Raw genomic sequence first — 5,886 nt, forward strand, 5'->3', positions numbered from 1 at the left:
TACAACCTATGGCCTCACGTTTTACGATAACATTATATAAAATTTCAAACTCGTATATCTCCGTTACTATAGGAGATACAAAGGTGATTTTACACTCAATGTAATCAGGTCGAAGCTCTCTATTGGCTCATCAGGAAAAATTTAATCCTTGTGTAATATTCATGCTTAGTTACCATGGAAACTCTCATAACAATAAAGCAAACAATCTATTTGTGCATGATTGTAGTCGTCGTCGTGGAGATTTGAAATAACCACTCTGATTTTTGAAAAAATGTAATACATCCTATGGAATCACGTTTACGATAACATTATATAAAATTTCAAACTCGTATATCTCCGTTACTATAGGAGATACAAAGGTGATTTTACACTCAATGTAATCAGGTCGATGCTCTCTATCGGCTCATCAGGAAAAATTTAATCCTTTTGTAATATTCATGCTTAGTTACCATGGAAACTCTCATAACAATAAAACAAACAATCTATTTGTGCATGATTGTAGTCGTCGTCGTGGAGATTTGAAATAACCACTCTGATTTTTGAAAAAATGTAATACATCCTATGGAATCACGTTTACGATAACATTATATAAAATTTCAAACTCGTATATCTCCGTTACTATAGGAGATACAAAGGTGATTTTACACTCAATGTAATCAGGTCGATGCTCTCTATCGGCTCATCAGGAAAAATTTAATTCTTTTGTAATATTCATGCTTAGTTACCATGGAAACTCTCATAACAATAAAGTAAACAATCTATTTGTGCATAATATTAGTCATCGTCGTGGAGATTTGAAATAACCACTCTGATTGTTGAAACAATGTAATACAACCTATGGCCTCACGTTTTACGATAACATTATATAAAATTTCAAACTCGTATATCTCCGTTACTATAGGAGATACAAAGGTGATTTTACACTCAATGTAATCAGGTCGAAGCTCTCTATTGGCTCATCAGGAAAAATTTAATCCTTGAGTAATATTCATGCTTAGTTACCATGGAAACTCTCATAACAATAAAGCAAACAATCTATTTGTGCATGATTGTAGTCGTCGTCGTGGAGATTTGAAATAACCACTCTGATTGTTGAAACAATGTAATACAACCTATGGCCTCACGTTTTACGATAACATTATATAAAATTTCAAACTCGCATATCTCCGTTACTATAGGAGATACAAAGGCGATTTTACATTAAATGTAATCAGGTCGAAGATCTCTATTGGCTCATCAGGAAAAATTTAATCCTTGTGTAATATTCATGCTTAGTTACCATGGAAACTCTCATAACAATAAAGCAAACAATCTATTTGTGCATGATTGTAGTCGTCGTCGTGGAGATTTGAAATAACCACTCTGATTTTTGAAAAAATGTAATACATCCTATGGAATCACGTTTACGATAACATTATATAAAATTTCAAACTCGTATATCTCCGTTACTATAGGAGATACAAAGGTGATTTTACACTCAATGTAATCAGGTCGATGCTCTCTATTGGTTCATCAGGAAAAATTTAATCCTTTTGTAATATTCATGCTTAGTTACCATGGAAACTCTCATAACAATAAAGTAAACAATCTATTTGTGCATAATATTAGTCATTGTCGTGGAGATTTGAAATAACCACTCTGATTGTTGAAACAATGTAATACAACCTATGGCCTCACGTTTTACGATAACATTATATAAAATTTCAAACTCGCATATCTCCGTTACTATAGGAGATACAAAGGTGATTTTACATTAAATGTAATCAGGTCGAAGCTCTCTATTGGCTCATCAGGAAAAATTTAATCGTTTTGTAATATTCATGCTTAGTTACCATGGAAACTCTCATAACAATAAAACAAACAATCTATTTGTGCATGATTGTAGTCGTCGTCGTGGAGATTTGAAATAACCACTCTGATTTTTGAAAAAATGTAATACATCCTATGGAATCACGTTTACGATAACATTATATAAAATTTCAAACTCGTATATCTCCGTTACTATAGGAGATACAAAGGTGATTTTACACTCAATGTAATCAGGTCGATGCTCTCTATCGGCTCATCAGGAAAAATTTAATTCTTTTGTAATATTCATGCTTAGTTACCATGGAAACTCTCATAACAATAAAGTAAACAATCTATTTGTGCATAATATTAGTCATCGTCGTGGAGATTTGAAATAACCACTCTGATTGTTGAAACAATGTAATACAACCTATGGCCTCACGTTTTACGATAACATTATATAAAATTTCAAACTCGTATATCTCCGTTACTATAGGAGATACAAAGGTGATTTTACACTCAATGTAATCAGGTCGAAGCTCTCTATTGGCTCATCAGGAAAAATTTAATCCTTGAGTAATATTCATGCTTAGTTACCATGGAAACTCTCATAACAATAAAGCAAACAATCTATTTGTGCATGATTGTAGTCGTCGTCGTGGTGATTTGAAATAACCACTCTGATTGTTGAAACAATGTAATACAACCTATGGCCTCACGTTTTACGATAACATTATATAAAATTTCAAACTCGCATATCTCCGTTACTATAGGAGATACAAAGGCGATTTTACATTAAATGTAATCAGGTCGAAGATCTCTATTGGCTCATCAGGAAAAATTTAATCCTTGTGTAATATTCATGCTTAGTTACCATGGAAACTCTCATAACAATAAAGCAAACAATCTATTTGTGCATGATTGTAGTCGTCGTCGTGGAGATTTGAAATAACCACTCTGATTTTTGAAAAAATGTAATACATCCTATGGAATCACGTTTACGATAACATTATATAAAATTTCAAACTCGTATATCTCCGTTACTATAGGAGATACAAAGGTGATTTTACACTCAATGTAATCAGGTCGATGCTCTCTATTGGTTCATCAGGAAAAATTTAATCCTTTTGTAATATTCATGCTTAGTTACCATGGAAACTCTCATAACAATAAAGTAAACAATCTATTTGTGCATAATATTAGTCATTGTCGTGGAGATTTGAAATAACCACTCTGATTGTTGAAACAATGTAATACAACCTATGGCCTCACGTTTTACGATAACATTATATAAAATTTCAAACTCGCATATCTCCGTTACTATAGGAGATACAAAGGTGATTTTACATTAAATGTAATCAGGTCGAAGCTCTCTATTGGCTCATCAGGAAAAATTTAATCCTTTTGTAATATTCATGCTTAGTTACCATGAAAACTCTCATAACAATAAAGTAAACAATCTATTTGTGCATAATATTAGTCATCGTCGTGGAGATTTGAAATAACCACTCTGATTGTTGAAACAATGTAATACAACCTATGGCCTCACGTTTTACGATGACATTATATAAAATTTCAAACTCGCATATCTCCGTTACTATAGGAGATACAAAGGTGATTTTACATTAAATGTAATCAGGTCGAAGCTCTCTATTGGCTCATCAGGAAAAATTTAATTCTTTTGTAATATTCATGCTTAGTTACCATGGAAACTCTCATAACAATAAAGCAAACAATCTATTTGTGCATGATTGTAGTCGTCGTCGTGGAGATTTGAAATAACCACTCTGATTTTTGAAAAAATGTAATACATCCTATGGAATCACGTTTACGATAACATTATATAAAATTTCAAACTCGTATATCTCCGTTACTATAGGAGATACAAAGGTGATTTTACACTCAATGTAATCAGGTCGATGCTCTCTATTGGTTCATCAGGAAAAATTTAATCCTTTTGTAATATTCATGCTTAGTTACCATGGAAACTCTCATAACAATAAAGTAAACAATCTATTTGTGCATAATATTAGTCATTGTCGTGGAGATTTGAAATAACCACTCTGATTGTTGAAACAATGTAATACAACCTATGGCCTCACGTTTTACGATAACATTATATAAAATTTCAAACTCGCATATCTCCGTTACTATAGGAGATACAAAGGTGATTTTACATTAAATGTAATCAGGTCGAAGCTCTCTATTGGCTCATCAGGAAAAATTTAATCCTTTTGTAATATTCATGCTTAGTTACCATGAAAACTCTCATAACAATAAAGTAAACAATCTATTTGTGCATAATATTAGTCATCGTCGTGGAGATTTGAAATAACCACTCTGATTGTTGAAACAATGTAATACAACCTATGGCCTCACGTTTTACGATGACATTATATAAAATTTCAAACTCGCATATCTCCGTTACTATAGGAGATACAAAGGTGATTTTACACTCAATGTAATCAGGTCGAAGCTCTCTATTGGCTCATCAGGAAAAATTTAATTCTTTTGTAATATTCATGCTTAGTTACCATGGAAACTCTTATAACAATAAAGTAAACAATCTATTTGTGCATAATTGTAGTCTTCGTCGTGGAGATTTGAAATAACCACTCTGATTGTTGAAACAATGTAATACAACCTATGGCCTCACGTTTTACGATAACATTATATAAAATTTCAAACTCGCATATCTCCGTTACTATAGGAGATACAAATGCGATTTTACATTAAATGTAATCAGGTCGAAGATCTCTATTGGCTCATCAGGAAAAATTTAATCCTTTTGTAATATTCATGCTTAGTTACCATGGAAACTCTCATAACAATAAAGTAAACAATCTATTTGTGCATAATATTAGTCATCGTCGTGGAGATTTGAAATAACCACTCTGATTGTTGAAACAATGTAATACAACCTATGGCCTCACGTTTTACGATAACATTATATAAAATTTCAAACTCGCATATCTCCGTTACTATAGGAGATACAAAGGCGATTTTACATTAAATGTAATCAGGTCGAAGATCTCTATTGGCTCATCAGGAAAAATTTAATCCTTGTGTAATATTCATGCTTAGTTACCATGGAAACTCTCATAACAATAAAGCAAACAATCTATTTGTGCATGATTGTAGTCGTCGTCGTGGAGATTTGAAATAACCACTCTGATTTTTGAAAAAATGTAATACATCCTATGGAATCACGTTTACGATAACATTATATAAAATTTCAAACTCGTATATCTCCGTTACTATAGGAGATACAAAGGTGATTTTACACTCAATGTAATCAGGTCGATGCTCTCTATTGGTTCATCAGGAAAAATTTAATCCTTTTGTAATATTCATGCTTAGTTACCATGGAAACTCTCATAACAATAAAGTAAACAATCTATTTGTGCATAATATTAGTCATTGTCGTGGAGATTTGAAATAACCACTCTGATTGTTGAAACAATGTAATACAACCTATGGCCTCACGTTTTACGATAACATTATATAAAATTTCAAACTCGCATATCTCCGTTACTATAGGAGATACAAAGGTGATTTTACATTAAATGTAATCAGGTCGAAGCTCTCTATTGGCTCATCAGGAAAAATTTAATCCTTTTGTAATATTCATGCTTAGTTACCATGGAAACTCTCATAACAATAAAGTAAACAATCTATTTGTGCATAATATTAGTCATCGTCGTGGAGATTTGAAATAACCACTCTGATTGTTGAAACAATGTAATACAACCTATGGCCTCACGTTTTACGATGACATTATATAAAATTTCAAACTCGCATATCTCCGTTACTATAGGAGATACAAAGGTGATTTTACATTAAATGTAATCAGGTCGAAGCTCTCTATTGGCTCATCAGGAAAAATTTAATTCTTTTGTAATATTCATGCTTAGTTACCATGGAAACTCTTATAACAATAAAGTAAACAATCTATTTGTGCATAATTGTAGTCTTCGTCGTGGAGATTTGAAATAACCACTCTGATTGTTGAAACAATGTAATACAACCTATGGCCTCACGTTTTACGATAACATTATATAAAATTTCAAACTCGCATATCTCCGTTACTATAGGAGA

This window comes from Lepisma saccharinum, unplaced genomic scaffold (genome assembly GCF_977018435.1).
Source record: "Lepisma saccharinum unplaced genomic scaffold, izLepSacc3.1 HAP1_SCAFFOLD_42, whole genome shotgun sequence".
Classification (NCBI taxonomy): Eukaryota; Metazoa; Arthropoda; class Insecta; order Zygentoma; family Lepismatidae; genus Lepisma; species Lepisma saccharinum.